At 48.7% G+C, this 18,362-nt stretch overlaps 1 long non-coding RNA gene across 1 annotated transcript in view; it reads right to left on the bottom strand.

Moving 5' to 3' along the window:
- The window catches only part of LOC140392057 (uncharacterized), a 99,939-nt gene that overhangs the window by 39,824 nt on the left and 41,753 nt on the right, over positions 1-18,362 (bottom strand). Inside the window, exon 2 of the long non-coding RNA XR_011935235.1 lies at positions 8,029-8,138. This is a non-coding gene — a long non-coding RNA (uncharacterized lncRNA). The remainder of the gene's footprint in view (positions 1-8,028; positions 8,139-18,362) is intronic.

Consider the following 18,362-nt stretch of genomic DNA (forward strand, 5'->3'; position numbering starts at 1 on the left):
GCCAAAGTGGTGCTGCATCGGAAAGGAGTGAAATTTGGAATGCTGCAGCCAGCGTGACTGTGGGTCACATACAAGGACCAACACTACTTCGAAACGCCTGAAGAGGCGTGGACCTTTATACAAACTGACAAGTTGGACTCTAACTGAGGGTTTGTGAGGGTGGGGGGTGTTTGAGGGTTGAAGTATGATGGTTGTTGTATATAGGGGGTCAATCAAGCACAGGAAATGTTATATGGGCTGGGGGAGAGAGACCAGGCCGCAACAGGAGCTGCGCCAGAGGGGGCGGGGCAGGCTCTGGAAAGCGTTTTAGTTTTTTTTGTTTTGTTTTTTTACCCGCGTGCGGGAAGAAAGGCGGGAAGGGGAATGAAGGAATGTATATTGATTTGGGAGACTCCCACGCGGGGGTGGTCAAAGGGACGGCGGGGGAAGCCGGGGTCAGCAGGTGTCAGCGGAATTGGGGGGGTGGGTGGGGGGGGGAGAAAGAGTTGTTGCTGCACTGGCCGAAAGGGAATGGGACACAGAAGAGGTGGTCGGGACGGAGGTCCCCCGGCTGGGGGACTGGAGGGTGAGGGAGACGCGGACACAGGACTGGCCCAGAAAAGGAGATGGCTAGTCGCCCCGGGGGGGGCGGGGGCGGGGGGGGGGGGGTTATTGTTTGTAAGGGGGAAAAAATTGTGTTGGTAAAAAAACTTTAATAAATATATATATATTTTTTTAAAACAGTTAGCTGAAGGATTTCCGGTGGCGACATGTAGCAGGAGCCAACATGTGAACTTCAGCTAGATTTTTCAGATCTTTATGCCTGGTCTCAGAGGTACTTTTTGGACAAGCTGGTGCGGGAAGCTCTACGGAATTGGCAGAACGTTGAAATTCCAGAAGAAAGGTCAGGGAAGGATGGGGACGAGCAAAAGTTTGCCGGCGAGTGCTGTTGTGAGTCCGGCGGGAGGAAAGATGATGGGTGCAGGTTCATTGGATGGGGCAGCTCCCATTTCGGTTGAAACTGACCAAGGTGGTATCGGGGGAGTCTGAAATGCTGTTCGCCAAGCATTTAGAGGTGCATCGGAGGGAGATGATGATCTCACTCAAAGAATGAGTGGAGGGGATGATTGCCCCGATAAAGGCTGCACTGACCAAGACGTCAGTGGGGCTGAGGGAGCAAGGGGAGAAGATGAAGGGGGTGGAGGAGGCATTGTCGCAGCAATGCGACTAGTTCACCTCGATGGGTAAGGAGCTGTGGAGGGTGCCGGCAGTCAATAAAGGGATAAAAGCCAAAGTGGTGGACCTGGTGAACGGGTCAAGGAGACCGAATTTGAGGATCGTGGGCTTGCCCGAGATTGTGAAGAGCAGGAGATCGACAGAATACTATGTGGAAGGGCGGTGCAGTGGTTAGCACTGCTGCATCACGGCGCTGAGGACCCGGGTCACTGTCCATGTGGAATTTGCACATTCTCCCCATATCTGCGTGGGTCTCACCCCTACAACCCAAAGATGTGCAGGCTAGGTGGGTTGACCATGCTATTCTGCCCCTTAATTGGAAAAAATAATGTACTCTAAATTTATTTTTTAAAAAGAATACTTTGAGGATATGTTCACCAAGGAGATGGGAAGGGGTAAGCGCCCTCCCTCTGAGCTGGACAGGGCCTGCTGGTCGCTCCGGCCAAAGTCTAAAACGAATGAGCCACCAAGGGCAGTCATAATCTGCTTCCACAGTAACCATGTGAAGGACAAGGTTTGGAATTGGGCGAAGCAGAAGCAGGATGTGAAGTGGAAAGGTGTTGGTATACATGTATACCATGATCTTATGACGGAGTTGGCGAGAAGGCAGGCGGCCTGTGGACGGGTGAAGGCGAAATTGTACTGCAGCAGGTGAGGTTTGGAGTGGTCTACCCAGCGAAGCGGAGAGTGACTCAATTCAAAGGACTCCTATTTTGAGATGGCGGGGGCGTTCGTGACGGACTGGGACTGAGATGAATTTTGGGATTTGGACGTGGATGGTGTGGACTGGGATTTTTCTTTGATTTTTTTCCACTGGGATTTTTGTTCTTTTCATTGGTGTGGTGGATGTAGTCTCCCCACTCTGATTGTATGGTTGGGGGGGGGGGGGGTGGAGATTTGCTTTTGGTGGGAGTAAGGGGTGGGGTGTTGGAGGGTTCTGGGCATGTGGGGGGCAGGGTTGCTATGGGTGTGATTGGGAGGAGGAGGCTCTGGCAGGGGTCACCGTGCTAGCGAACGAAGGTTGGCTAGTGAATGGGAGTGTGGTGGGGGAGGGGCCGTGGTTTTTGGAGCCTGGTTGGGCAGGTTTTGACAGACCCGGTCAGAATGGTGACGTGGAGTGTTAAGGGGTTGGGGGGACCGGTGAAGAGAGCGAGAGTTTTCTTGCACTTGAAGAGTTTGAAGGCTGATGTGGTGATGCTGCAAGAGACCTATCTGAGGGTGACGGACCAATGAGGTTTAGGAAGGGTTGGGTGAGCCACGTGTTTCATTAGGGGTTTCATAGTAGGGTGCAGGGGTGTGTGGCGATTTTGGTAGGCAAGAGGCTGAGGCTCCAGATGGAGAAGGTGGTGGCTGATCGGGGGCGGGGGAGGGGGGTGGCAGCTACGGGAGGTCCTGGTGAAGAGGAAGGGGTTGCAGGAGAGGTTTGATCTGGGGAAAGTAATGCTTCAGCTGAGAAGGGAGAAGGAGGATGTCTATGAGTATGGGGTGAAGGCTGGTCGTTTGTTGGCAGGTCAGCTCTGCAGGCAAACTGCGGAGATAGGGCTGGTGAGCTGGTGGTGGCCGCAGAGCTTATTAATAAGGTTCTTGAGTTTTATAGCGATTTGTAGAATAATATTTATTAGTGTCACAAGTTGACTTACATTAACACTGCAATGAAGTTACTGTGAAAATCCCATAGTCACCACACTCCGGCGCCTGTTCGGGTACACTGAGGGATAATTCAGAATGTCCAATTCACCTAACAAGAACGTCTTTCGGGACTTGTGGGGGGGTGGGGGGGGGGGGGGGGGGGAGAGAACCGGAGCACCCTGAGGAAACCCACGCAGACACGGGGAGAATGTGCAGAGTCCACACGGTCAGACCTGGCGCTGTGAAGCAACAGTGCTAACCATTATGCTACCTTGCTGCCCAGAACTCGGAATCACCAGAGCATGAGTGGGGATGAGAGGGTTTTTGAGGAGGTTAGTGTGCTCACGGGTAGGTGAAATGGAGAAGGCAGGGCTGAGTAGTCTGGGGTAGAGGAAGTGAAGGCGGCGATTGGGGAGATGCAGATGGAGAAGGTGGCTGGGCCGGATGAGTTCCCGGTGGAGTTTTACAAGAAATTTAAGGATAAGCACGTGCCCTTGTATGTTCAACGGTGCGATGGTTAGGGGGGTTTTGCCAGAAGTGATGGGTCAGGCTTCCATCTTGTTACTACTAAAGAAGGGTAAGGACCCGGTGGAGTGTGCGTCATATCGGCCCATATCTCTGCTGAATGTAGATGCCAAGAGATTGGCAAAGATGCTGGTGTTAAGGTGGTAGGTGTGCCTTCCGAGAGTGATTGCGGAGGATCAGATGGGATTCATTAAGGGCAGACAGTTGTCATTGAGTGAGGTGGCTGCTGAATATTGTGCTTTCTCCGGCAGAGGGGAGGGTGTTGGAGATGGTGGTGGCATTGAATGGGAGAAGGCGTTTCATCGGGTGGAGTGGAGTTATCTGGTTACCGTGTTGGAGAAGATTGGGATTGGGCCTAAGTTTGTTGAATAAGGAGCCTATGGCAAGCGTGCGCACAAATGATATGAATTTGGGGTATTTTTCCTTGCGCCGGGGAACGAGGCAGGGGTGCCCCATGTCCCTGTCCTCTCTTTCCCCCCCCGGTACTGTTTGCCTTGGCGATAGAGCCCATGGTCACTGCGCTGCGGAGCTTGGAGTTGTGGAAGGTGATAGTGGGGGGCGCAGCAGGGTATATGTGGAACATAGGGTGGCCTTGTACATGCGGATGATTTGCTGTTATACATTTCGAAGCCAGGCTTCTCAGTGGGGGACATGATGGGTTTGCTTCAAAGATTTGGGACGTTTTGGGGGTATAAGCTGAACTTGAGAGCAAAGCAAGTATTTATTTGGCGTTCTCTCCAGGGACAGGGGTCGGGGTGGGAGAGCTGCCATGCCATGTGGCAGCATCCCTTTTTGGGTGTCTAGGGGTGCAAGTGGCTCGGGATTAGACAGGTCTTCAGAAGTTGAATTTTTTAAGTTTGGTGGGGAGGGTGAAGGCAGATTTGTTGAGGTGGGATAATCTTCCTCTGTCATTGGCAGACCGGGTGCAGGCGGTGAAGATGAACATTTTACCGTGGTTTTTGTTTTTAATTCAGTGCCTACCGCTCTTTTTTGCCTAAGGTGTTTTTCAACGGAGTGGACAGGCTGATTTCTTTGTTTATCTGGGTAGAGAAGGTGGCCAGGGTAAGGAAAGGTGGTACTACAGAAGGGTAGCAGTTGGGGGGGCGGGGCGGGGTAGAAAGAGTTGGGCCTGAATTTGATGTATGATTGCGGGGTGGTGAATGCAGCGAAGGTATGGGTTGAAATAGGGAGGGCGAGGCTTTGTGAGTAAAGATGGAGGTGGGTTCATGTAGGGGGTTGTGGGCGCTGGCAGCGGTGCCACTCCTGTTTGCGCCAGGGAAGTGTTCGGGAAGTTCAGTGGTGGTGGCGGCCATGCTGAAGATTTGGAGGCAGTTCCGACAGCACTTCAGGTTGGAAGCAGGGTCGAGGGTGATGCCGATCGGGGGAATCGCGGATTTGAGCTGGGGAGGATGGATGCAAAGTTCCGGGGATGGGAGCAGACAGGGATCAGGGAGAAGAAGGATCTGTTTCTGGGAGGGCTGTTTGTGAGTTTGGAGGAGTTGCATGAGAAGTTTGGGCTGGCGCGGGAGGAGGGTTTCTGGTACATGCAGGTTCAAGGCTTTGCGAGGAAGGTCTTTCCAACCTTCCTGATGGCACCTTCCTCTTTGTTGCTGGAGAAGGTGCTGTCAGTCGGGGGGTTGGAGAGGGGGTTGTCTTGGGATTTACAGGAGGGTTTTGGAGGAGGATGAGTGGATTAAGACTAAGTGGGAAGAGAAGTTTAGGGGCGACACTGGAGGAGGGATTGTGGTGCGAGGTGCTGTGGAGGGTGAATGCCTCGACCTTGTGTGCGAGGCTGGGACTGATTACGGTGGTTACAGGGGCACCTGACGGAGTCCAGGTTGAGCGGGATGTTTGAGGGGGTGGGGGACATCGCTTAGAGGTGTGGGAGGGGTCCTGTTAATCATGTGCAAATGTTCTGTTCCTGCCTCAAGTTGGAACGGTTCTGGAGGTCCGTTTTCAAATCCATCTTTGCGGTTTTACAAGTACATGTGGAACCCGGTCCCCTGGAGGCCATATTTGGGGCGTTGAACCAGCCAGGTGCGGGGGGGGAAATGTTTTAGCCTTTGCCTCGCTGGTTGCTCGCAGGTGGATCCTATTGGGGTGAAGGTCAGCTTCCCCACCCTGAACCTCGGCATGGCGGGGGGTGCCTATTGGAGTTCTCAGCCCTGGAGAAGGTGAAATTTGCCCTAACGGGGACGGGTGATGGGTTCCACAAGAGTTGGAGTTTGTTCATTCTGCATTTTAGAGAGTTGGTTACTGTCGACTGTTAACGGGGGGAGATAGTGCGCTCTTATTGGGTGGGTAATTTAATATGTTGAGGTTTTTTTTTGGTAAAATGTTGAAAATTGGAATAAAAATACTTTTTTTTTTAAATGACGGTTAGTGAAGTTAAGACGAATAGAAAGGAAGGTTCCATTTATGAAATGTACATGTCCAGTAAGAACATGATGGATTCACCTTGGACGAAACGCAGAAATTAAATACTTCAAATGAAATTAGAAGTTATTGAACATAGAGGAATCAGCTCTCGAGAAGACATTAAAACAAGATGAAATGACTGACGGCAAAATTCGAGAAAAAAAGTTACAAAAATTTACAAAATTAAGAACTCCAGGGCAGCACGGTAGCATTGTGGATAGCACAATTGCTTCACAGCTCCAGGGTCCCAGGTTCGATTCCAGCTTGGGCCACTGTCTGTGCGGAGTCTTCACATCCTCCCCGTGTGTGCGTGGGTTTCCTCTGGGTGCTCCGGTTTCCTCCCACAGTCCAAAGATGTGCAGGTTAGGTGGATTGGCCATGATAAATTGCCCTTAGTGTCCAAAATTGCCCTTAGTGTTGGATGGGGTTACTGGGTTATGGGGATAGGGTGGAGGTGTTGACCTGGGTAGGGTGCTCTTTCCAAGAGTCGGTGCAGACTCGATGGGCCTAATGGCCTCCTTCTACACTAAGTTCTATGATTAAAGAAGACAATGGTGAATACGATGAAGTAAATGAAAAAGCAACTAGAAAATAAGAACAAGTTCAATGAAGAATTGAATCGGCGCATAACTTGGAAAAGGAAGCTCGATAATGAGAAATTAACTGAAGATGTAAAAACATTAACATTAAGATTGACAGCAGAATCAACAATTCAGTGAAAGAAACAGATTACGAGCCAGAACAAGATTGCTGAAATGGTCACGCGAATGGAAAAGCACCAGAGCCAATATGATAAAATGGTCGATGAAAAATATGCCAAATTGAAATCATAGAATCCCTGCAGTGCAGAAGGAGGCCATTTGGCCCATCCAGTCTGCACCGACCCTTCGAAAGTGCACTCTACCTACGCTCTTGTTTGGCCTTGTTCCGCACTGTAACCAATCACTATTTGTTGATGCACCACTGTCAATGTACTCTGTCAGTTATTCTTTTTTCTACTATGTACGTACTGTGTACGTTCCTTTGGCCGCAGAAAAATACTTTTCACTGTACTTCGGTGCATGTGACAAATATCAATTGATCAACCAATCCACCATCCTATCCCCGTAACTGCACCTAGGGGCAATATGGCATATCCAATCCACCTGACTTGCACATTTTTGGACTGTGGGAGGAAATCGGAACACCCACACAGACAAGGAAAGAATGTGCAAACTCCACGAAGTCACCCGAAGTCGGAATCGAACCCGCGTCTCTGGCAACATGAGGCAGCAATGTTGTGCCACCGTGCCGCCCCATGCGGAAAAGATAAGAAACTTCATCTCTCAACCCAAGTACCAGAAACCGAGTACCATGACTATTCCTTCACACGTGTCACATCGAGATTGTGAAAGAACTGTCAAGACACAAGACTTTGTATTGTGATGGTATGTGTATTAATGTAAAGGGCTTGGCAGAGCAAGGGTCAACGGGGGACTGGTGAGTGGCACCGCCCACAGTGCTGTATGTAGTCACATGGTCAGAACAGCTTAGAACAGAAGCAGCAAGTCTGTACGGAAGAGTTCCATGCAAGATCATATTTGGTACTACATAATTAAAGCTTACCAGGAGAAGTGTTTAGTGTTCATGTTTAAATACACAAGCCTCAAAATCTCATCAATGAGCCATCACAAGAAACAGGAAGACTCGATTTATAGTTGCCCAACTCGTGTAATGTTTAGTCAGAATTTGGGCTTGAGTACCCTAATTATTGAAAATTGTATTAAAAAGTTAAAGCGGGAGGAGTGTGATGATTGTGGTGTTTGTCCATTTCAGGGCAACACAGCAGAAGAGGGTCAACTGGTTTGAGAGACCAATTGGGACTCAGAGTGGGTAATCACCCCAGAGGGTGGAGTCCTCTCTTGGGCAGAGGACAACCAGAAGGCATGTAGGGACTGGTGGGCTGCTGAGCTCTGTTACAGCTTTTCCTTATTAATAAATAACTTTTTGTGTTTCTGACAAGTCTGTTGGCATGCAATTATTACAGTCTCAATTGATGATTCACTCAACTATCATCTGTTCAGAGATTCTCATCCCCAAAAAACAGAACCTGCATTCCCCTCTGCCTTGAATTTTATATCTGATCTCAGATTCAAAACCCTAATTCCTTTTGTGGAAAGGATTTACATACACAGCATTCATCATAATGTACACACAATTAATAACGACGGCACAGTGGATACCACTGTTGCTTCACAGTACCATGGTCCTGGGTTCAATTCCCGCTTGGGTCACTGTCTGTACGGAGTCTGCGCGTTCTCCCCGTGTCTGCATGGGTTTCCTCCGGGTGCTCCAGTTTCTTCCCACAAGTCCTGAAAGACATGCTCTTTAGGTGAATTGGATATTCTGAATTCTCCCTCAGCATACCTGAACAGGCGCCGGAGTGCGGCAACTAGGCGATTTTCACACAAACTTATTGCAGTGTTAATGTAAGCCTACTTGTGACACTAAAAGATACATAGATCATAAAACATACAGTGCAGAAGGAGGCCATTCGGCCCATCGAGTCTGCACCGACCCACTTAAGCCCTCACTTCCACCTTATTCCCATAACCCAATAACCCCTCCTAACCTTTTTGTTTTTTTGGACACTAAGGGCAATTTAGCATTCCACCTAACTTGCACATCTTTGGACTGTGGGAGGAAACCGGAGCACCCAGAGGAAACCCACGCAGACACAAGGAGGACGTGCGGACTCCGCAGAGACCTTGACCCAGCAGGGAATCGAACCTGGTACCCCGGCGCTGTGAAGCCACAGTGCTAGCCACGTGTGCTACCGTGCTGCCCAAGAGTTACAAAGCCAGGGCTCAGTGTGGACAGGGACGAACCCCTAATCCAGCTCCTTGCCTGCTCCAAAAACCTATTCAAATTGAATCCAATTCATGGTCTCCACAAGAGAGATCCAGGCATTACACCTGATCCCACGCTCATCTTGGCCAAAAGGCCGAGAAGCACTAGGCTTGGTCTGAGCCAAAGATCCGAGAAATTATTATTACATCCCATGGCTGCTCCCATGGGATGGGGGGGGGGGGTGGTTGCAGGTGGCAGTGGTGTTGCGGTAATGTCACTGTGGCTGGTAATGCTTTGACCAGGCAATGACATCTGTAAGAAGAAAAGTTCCAAACACATCTCTGCCATTCAGTCGCACCACCATTGCTGACTTCTCCACCATCAGCATTGTGCCGATATCTGTGTGGAGTTTGCACATTCTTCCCGTGTCTGCGTGGGTTTCACCCCCACAACCCAAAGATGTGCAGGTTAGGTGGATTGGCCACGCTAAATTGCCCCTTAATTGGGAAAATAATAATTGGATACTCTAAATTTATAAAAGCAAACATTGTGGCGATATCACTGGCTTGGACCTTATTTAAATCAGCCATCATCACCATGGTTACAGAGAACTTGCACCCTTTTGTGCTGTGGTATAAATTGTTGTGCTCAATTGAAATTTGGCACCCTTGCATTTGTCCCGATGACTGCAATGTGAAATGTTTCAACAACATGTCTGGTTTGCTCACCTTAAGAGTTTTTGTTTCCACTTGTGCCTTTAGCCGAAGCCAATCTGATAAAACATCAAGCATGAAACCTCGCAAGGGGAACTGAGAATCATTCTGAAAAATTAGTGCTCATTAAATACGAGAGGGAAGCAACGCCATCTAATCTTTCAGGTTGGCTAATGCTTGTTTATGGTATTAATAGAAAATAGATGCAGCGGGGTGGGGCCAATTTGGAGGCACTACCGTTTAAGGTGGCAAGAGAGCGGTTCAGCTATTTTGGGGCCCAGGTAACGCGTGAGTGGGCTGCGATGCACAGGAGGAACTTGACAGCATTAGTGGAGGAGGTTAAAGGGGATCTCAAGAGGTGTGATGCTTTGCACTTGACATTAGCAGGGACGGTGCAGGTGGTAAAGATGAATGTGCTGCCAAGGTTCCTGTTTGTCTTTCAGACCCTCCCGATCTTTCTCTCTAAGGCCTTCTGCAGGTTGGAGGCACTGATTTAGGAGTTTATGGGCAGGGATGGTTCAAAGGGGGCGCTGCTATAGAGACAGAAAAGGGGGACTGCACTCCCGAACTGATGTATTATTTCTGGGCAGCGGATGTGGAGAAGGTGAGGCGTTGATGGGTGGGTGGAGGGGTTGGAGTGGATGAGATTGGATGGGGAATCCTGCAGGGGTTCTAGTCTGAGGGCCCTGGTGACGGCCCTGTTGCCGTTAGCCTTGGGGAGGTATTTGGGGAGTCCAGTGGTGCAATTGACCATCAGGATATGGAACCAGTTGAGGCATTTGAAGTTGGATAAAATGTCTACTGACGCCACTATGTGGGAACCACAGGTTTAAGCCGGGGGGAACAGATGGGATGTATGGGAAGTGGAGGGAGAAGGGGCTGGAGCTGGTTAGGAAAATGTCATCGCAGAGGAGGTTTGTGGGGCTGGACGAGCTGAGAGAAAGGTTTGAGCTGTTGAGGGGAGCGAGTTTAGGTACGTGCGGGTGTGAGACTTTGTGTGAAAGGAGAGGCAGACGTTCCCCCAGTTTCCGGAGTGGCAACTGCTGCTCCCTGATGATTTGGAGGAGGATAGGATTGGGGACATCTCTGGATGGTTGGGGGAGCAGGGCAAGGCACGGGGTAAGGATGAAACGTCAGTGGGAGGAGGAGTTAGGGAGGGAAATAGGTTGGGGACTCTGGTGTGAGGCGATGCAGCGGATGAACTCCCTCCTGTGCGAGGATGAGCTTGATTAAATTCAAGGTGGTGCACATGACCCAGGCCAGGATGAGTGGGTTCTTCCAGAGGGTGACCAATGGGTGTGGGCTGGGGCCGGTGAATCGCACTCATGTTCTGGGGTTGTGAGAAGCTGGAGAGCTTTTGGGAGATGGTGTTCTGGACATTATCCAGGATAGTGGGGGCTGAGATCAGGTTGGACCCATGGTGGTGATCTTTGGGGTTTCGGAGGAGCCGGAGTTGCTGGAGAGGCCTTTGCCTTTCTGATTGCCCCGCAAAGGATCCTGTTGAATTGGAGGTCGGATACGCTGCCGAGGCTGGGGGCCTGGCTGGGGGACATGTACAGCTTTCTCCGGCTGAAAAAGATTACGTTTAGGGGGTCAGAGGGTTTTGAGGTGCGGTTTCATTACTTTATTTAAGGAGCTGTTCATCACGGGGGTGGGGGATTTAAAAGGGGAAAAAACTGTACAAACTGTTCACTATGTTTCGATTGACTATTTTGTTGATGTTTGGAATAAAGTATCTTTTAAAAAGACAATAAAATAGGAAATCTGGAGGATTTTATGAAACATGCTGTAATTGAATGTTACAAGTTTCTTTTGTTAAAGGTTTCTTTTGAAGACCTCTAGTATAGATTACGCATTTGATTTTCTCGAGTGTGCTGTCCCTCTACTGCACAAATGAATTCATGTTGAGACCATGTCAGAAGAAAGTGCTGATTATTTGAACATGGCTCCAAGTCTGTCTTTGTTTCGGATGTCGAATGTAAAGCATTCACTTTGTTTCCCAACATAGAACCACAGAAAAGTTACAGCACAGAAGGAGGCCATTTGGCCCATCTTGTCTGGGCCAGCCCAAGGACACCCAGGTGTCCTTTCTAATGCCACCTTCCTGCATTCGATCCATAGCCCTGTATCTTACAGCACTTAAGGTGCAGATCCAGGTACTTTTTGAAAGAGTTTAGGGTCTCTGCCTCCACCACCAACTCGGGCAGCGAATTTCACACTTATACTCTCCTCCTGCGTAAAGAAAAGTTCTTCCTTATGTCCCCTCTACACCTTCTTTAGCGTGAATCTATGTCCCCTGGTTCTAGAGTTCTCCACAACGGGAAACAGTTTTATCCTGTCCACTCTATCACTTTCCCTCAATCCTGTCAGTTCGATTAGCACGGTAGCATTGTGGATAGCACAATTACTTCACAGCTCCAGGGTCGTTTGTCAGGAGTTTTCTTGCAGACTTCAAAACTCCACCATCCTGTCACAAAGGGGTCAGGAAACCACACTGAGCTTTTCCCTAAATTGAGTAATTAATGGCCAGCAGGGTGGGTGAACTCCAAGCTGGAGGGCCAATAAGCAGCCTTCCTGCCCCCTCCGCTCACCCCATCACTGTCTAAAGGTTCAGCCCCTTGGCACTCTACTGATCATAGAATTTACAGTGCAGAAGGAAGCCATTTGGCCCATCGAGTCTGCACCGGCTCTTGGAAAGTGCACCATACCCAAGGTCCACACCTCCATCCTATCCCCATAACCCAGTAGCCCCACCCAACACTAAGGGCAATTTAGCACTTCCAGTTCACCTAACCTGCACATCTTTGGACTGGGAGGAAACTGGAGCACCCGGAGGAAGCCCACGCAGGCACGGGGAGAACATGCAGACTCCGCACAGACAGTGACCCAAGCCGGGAATCGAACATGGGACCCTGGAGCTGTGAAGCAACTGTGCTACCGTGCCGCCCACTGATCTTGGACGAATGCTCTCTCGTATTAATTGCTCTCTTCAACTTTGAGCAGCTTCCAAGTTATCCTGTCCAGTTTAAATAAAGCTGAAAATTGAACCATCGTGGGTTAAAATCCATTGTGACAAGTAGAACTCCTCATTCTAGGAGTAACCATCTTAATATGTTGTCAGCTTTCCTTGTTACCAAGTGTATTGGAAACATACTGACTTTACAGTTGCAGCATCAATGAAAAAGCAAACGCTAATGATGTATAAAATACAGACCCGCAATATTATACTGGCAATTATTTGGTTCATTTCGCTCAATGAGGTTTCTAATATCAGTTATGAATAACTTGTCCTCTATATTTGTGAAATGATTCATGTTACAAGTGTAATAATTGGGTAAGTGCATAAATGCTTGAAGTGAAAAACATTACGGGGCTATGGCTAAGTGGTTGCACAGTGGTATTGTCACTGGACTTGTAATCCAGAGGCCCACGGTCATGCTCTGGGGACCTGGGTTCAAATCCCACCATGGCAGATGGTGACATTTGAATTCTGCAAAAATCGGGAATTAAAAGTCTAATGATGGTCACACAATCATTATTGCTGTGGAAACTCGAACAAAGAACAAAAAAAAGTACAGCACAGGAACAGGACTTTCGGCCCTCCAAGCCTGCGCCGACCATGCTGCCCGTCGAAACTAAAATCTTCTACACTTCCGGGGTCCGTGTCCCTCTATTCCCATCCTATTCATGTATTTGTCAAGATGCCCCTTAAACATCACTGTCGTCCCTGCTTCCACCACCTCCTCCGGCAGTGGGTTCCAGGCACCCACTACCCTCAAAAACTTACCTCGCACATCTCCTCAAAATCTTGCCCCTCACACCTTAAACCTATGCCCCTAGTAATTGACCCTCTCTACCCTGGGAAAAAGTCTCTGACTATCCACTCTGTCTATGCCCCTCATAATTTTGTAGACCTGTATCAGGTCGCCCCTCAACCTCCTTCGTTCCAGGGAGAACAAACCAAGTTTATTCAACCTCCCCTCCTAGCTAATGCCCTCCATACCAGGCAACATCCTGGTAAATCTTTTCTGCACCCTCTCTAAAGCCTCCCCATCCTTCTGGTAGTGTGGCGACCAGAATTGAACACTATACTCCAAGTGTGGCCTAACTAAGGTTCTATACAGCTGCAACATGACTTGCCAATTTTTATACCAATGCCCCGGCCAATGAAGGCAAGCATGCCGTATGCCTTCTTGACTATCTTCTCCACCTGTGTTGACCCTTTCAGTGACCTGTGGACCTGTACACCAAGATCTCTCTGACTGTCAATACTCTTGAGGGTTCTACCATTCACTGTATATTCCCTACCTGTATTAGGCCTTCCAAAATGCATTACCTCACATTTGTACGGATTAAACTCCATCTGCCATCTCGCCGCCGAAGTCTCCAAACAATCTAATTCCTGCTGTATCCTCTGACAGTCCTCATCGCAATCTGCAATTCCACCAACCTTTGTGTCGTCCGCAAACTTACTAATCAGACCAGTTACATTTTCCTCCAAATCATTTACATATACTACGAACAGCAAAGGTCCCAGCACTGATCCATGCGGAACACCACTAGTCACAGCCCTCCATTCAGGAAAAACACCCTTCCATTGCTACTCTCTGTCTTCTATGACCTAGCAGTTCTGTATCTTGCCAACTCACCTCTGATCCCATGCGACTTCACCTTTTGTACCAGTCTGCCATGAGGGACCTTGTCAAAGGCTTTACTGAAGTCCATATAGACAACACCAACTGCCCTACCTGCATCAATCATCTTTGTGACCTCCTCGAAAAACTCTTATAAAGTTAGTGAGACACAACCTCCCCTTCACAAAACCGTGCTGCCTCCCGCTAATACGACCACTTGCTTCCAAATGGGAGTAGATCCTGTCTCGAAGAATTATCTCCCGTAATTTCCCTACCACTGAAATAAGGCTCGCTGGCCTGTAGTTCCCTGGATTATCCTTGCTACCCTTCTTAAACAAAGGAACAACATTGGCTATTCTCTAGTCCTCCGGGCCATCACCTGTCGGCAGTGAGGATCCAAAGATTTCTGTCAAGGCCTCAGCAATTTCCTAGTAAATTAAATTTTAATTTTTTTTTAAAGTTACTGTTAACTATATGTTTCCTAGTGCTAGATTTCTTCTATAAATGTAAAGGCTAAATACAGTACTCTCTGGTCTCTGGCTTAGATACCCCTCTAAATTATGATGAAGTAATCAATTAATTATGTTTAATTAGTTTAACAATGTTTCATTTTCAAATTTAGTGCAGATTCCCTACCAGCCAATCAGGTCACAGTTTTCCTGTGACATCACTTTTCAGTTCACACCCCCCCCCCCCCCCCCCCCCCCCCCCACCCACCCACCCCCCAGTCGGATCACTCAGAATAGCAGAATATGTATCAGTTACCTGTTCCCAAGCTGCTCCCCGGCTCTCACACACTCTCCCGAGAATGCTCTGTATGCCAGCAGCGCCAGGTTGAAGTCGGAGCCTGAGTCTGCAGCCTTGCATAGTAATCTCTTGACGATATGGACCCCTTTTTCGGCCTTTTGTTTGACTGTGGGTAGTGGGTGCTGGAGATTACGTGATGAAAGTTGTATAGGCGGGCAAAATCAGACCATTCCTGGCTGTAAAAACAGGGACCGTTGTCACTCATCACCGTGAGCGGTATCCCATGCCTGGCAAATGTTTCTTTGCATGCTTTAATCACCGCCTTCGACCAGGAGGACATAGTCACGCCCCTTGGCGTGGAAAAGGCAGACATCGACTTTGGACCATGGGGAGGTCATAGAACATAGAACATAGAATGATACAGCGCAGTACAGGCCCTTCGGCCCACGATGTTGCGCCGACATGGGATGTCAAAAAACAAAAGCCATCTAACCTGCACTATGCCATTATCATCCATATGCTTATCCAATAAACTTTTAAATGCCCTCAATGTTGGCGAGTTCACTACTGTTGCAGGTAGGGCATTCCACGACCTCACCACTCTTTGCGTAAAGAACCTACCCCTGACCTCTGTCCTATATCTATTACCCTTCAGTTTAAGGCTATGTCCCCTCGTGCTAGCCATTTCCATCCACGGGAGAAGGCTCTCACCTGCAACATCCTTCCGCACTGTCGACAACACCACCGACTTTAGTGTTGTCTGCAAATTTACTCACCCACCCTTCTGCGCCCTCCTCTAGGTCATTTATAAAAATGACTAACAGCAACGGCCCCAGAACAGATCCTTGTGGTACGCCACTTGTAACTGAACTCCATTCTGAACATTTCCCATCAACCACCACCCTCTGTCTTCTTTCAGCGAGCCAATTTCTGATCCACATCTCTAAATCACCCTCAATCCCCAGCCTCCGTATTTTCTGCAATAGCCTACCGTGGGGAACCTTATCAAACGCTTTACTGAAATCCATATACACCACATCAACTGCTTTACCCTCATCCACCTGTTTGGTCACCTTCTCAAATAACTCAATAAGGTTTGTGAGGCATGACCTACCCTTCACAAAGCCATGCTGACTATCCCTAATCATATTATTCCTATCTAGATGATTATAAATCTTGTCTCTTATAATCCCCTCCAAGACTGTACCCACAACTGACGTGAGGCTCACCGGTCTATAGTTGCCGGGGTTGTCTCTACTCCCCTTCTTGAACAAAGGGACCACATTTGCTATCTTCCAGTCCTCTGGCACTATTCCTGTAGCCAATGATGACATAAAAATCAAAGCCAAAGGCTCAGCAATCTCTTCCCTGGCCTCCCAGAGAATCCTAGGGTAAATCCCATCAGGCCCCGGGGACTTATCTATTTTCAGCCTGTCCAGAATTGCCAACACCTCTTCCCTACGTACCTCAATGCCATCTATTCTAATAGCCTGGGTGTCAGCATTCTCCTCCACAACATTATCTTTTTCCTGAGTGAATACTGACGAAAAATATTCATTTAGTATCTCGCCTATCTCTTCAGACTCCACACACAACTTCCCATCCCTGTCCTTGACTGGCCCTACTCTTACCCTAGTCATTCTTTTATTCCTGACATACCTATAGAAAGCTTTTGGGTTTTCCTTGATCCTACCTGCCAAATATCTCACGTTGCTGCAGAGTTTCTTTGGGTTGAGCTGGCTGAAATTTCTGACATGTGGGGCAGTTGAGGACCGCGTTGGCAACGTCCTGGCTGATGCCCGGCCAATAGACTGCCTCTCGAGTTCTGCGTCAACATTTCTCGACCCCCAGGTGACCCTCATGGAGTTGGCCGAGCACCATAGCTCGCATGCTGTGCGGAATCACAATCCTATGGAGCTTCATGAGAATGCCGTCCACCACCGTCAGGTCGTTCTTGAAGTTGTAAAACTGGGGACAACCATTCGTGAGGTCCTGCATCACACGCTGTAGCAGAGGATCCTTGGCCGTTTCCTCACAAATTTGGATGACCCTCTCATCAGTGGCCGGAAGGTTGGAGACACACAATTGTACCTACGCATCGATTTGGCAGACAAAGTCAGTTTGTTCGCAAGGTGTGGTGATAGACCTGGAAAGGGCATCTGCAACAATGAGTTCTTTGCCTGGCGTGTGGACAAGTTCAAAGTCATAGCGGCGTAGCTTGAGAAGGATTTGTTGTAACCAAGCCGCCATGTCATTCAAATCCTTCTGGATTATGTGGACTAATGGCCTGTGGTCCGTCTCAGCCGTGAATTTTGGGAAGCCATACACATAGTCGTGAAATTTGTCAATTCCCGTTAGGAGACCCAGGCATTCCTTCTCAATCTGAGCGTACCATTGCTCAGTGGGCGTCATGGCTCTGGAGGCATACGCAACTGGGTCCCATGAGGAGGAGTCATCCCGTTGGAGGAGCACTGCCCCAATACCGTCCTGGCTCGGGTCAGTGGATATTTTGGTCTCTTTGGTAGGGTCGAAGAACGCCAGAACCGGGGCTGTGGTGAGTTTTGCCTTCGGCTCATGCCATTCATTCTCATGAGTGGGCAGCCACTGGAATTCCGTAGACTTTTTGACAAGATGGCTGAGGGCTGCCGCCATGTTGGGAATGAACTTCCCGAGGAAGTTGACCATCCCTAGAAAGCGGAGGACAGCCTCCTTGTCCTCTGGGGTCTTCATGGTGTTGATCGCCGAGACCTTGTCAGCATCTGGCCGCACGCCTTGCTGCGATATGTGGTCACCAAGGAATTTGATTTCTGATTGACCGAACAAGCACTTGGTTCTGCTGAGTCGGAGGCCATGCTCATGGATTCTGTGGAATAGCTGCTTGAGGCGACCGATGTGTTCTTGAAGAGTTGTGGACCAGATTATGACATCGTCAACATACACGCGCACCCCCTCGATACCCTCCATCATCTGTTCCATGATGCGGTGAAATACCTCTGAGGCAGAGATGATGCCAAAAAGCATCCGGTTGTAGCAATAGTGACCGAACGGGGTATTTTTTTTTATTAAATATTTTATTGAAAATTTTTGGTCAACCAACACAGTACATTGTGCATCCTTTACACAATATTATAACAACACAAATAACAATGACCTATTTTATAAACAACAAAAAAAAAAATGAATAAATAATAAATAACAAAAATGAAAACTAGCCCTAATTGGCAACTGCCTTGTCACAAGTAACACTCTCCAAAAATATAATTTAACAGTCCAATATATAATTATCTGTAGCAACGACCTATACATACTATACAGTATATATTAACAACCCTGAGAGTCCTTCTGGTCCCCCCCCCGATCCTGGGCTGCTGCTGCTGCCTTCTTCTTCCCATTCCGTCTATCTTTCTGCGAGGTATTCGACGAACGGTTGCCACCGCCTGGTGAACCCTTGAGCCGACCCCCTTAGGACGAACTTAATCTGCTCTAGCTTTATAAACCCCGCCATGTCATTTATCCAGGTCTCCACCCCCGGGGGCTTGGCTTCTTTCCACATTAGCAATATCCTGCGCCGGGCTACTAGGGACGCAAAGGCCAAAACATCGGCCTCTCTCGCCTCCTGCACTCCCGGCTCTTGTGCAACCCCAAATATAGC

Source organism: Scyliorhinus torazame, chromosome 15 (assembly GCF_047496885.1).
Source record: "Scyliorhinus torazame isolate Kashiwa2021f chromosome 15, sScyTor2.1, whole genome shotgun sequence".
In the NCBI taxonomy this organism is placed as follows: domain Eukaryota; kingdom Metazoa; phylum Chordata; class Chondrichthyes; order Carcharhiniformes; family Scyliorhinidae; genus Scyliorhinus; species Scyliorhinus torazame.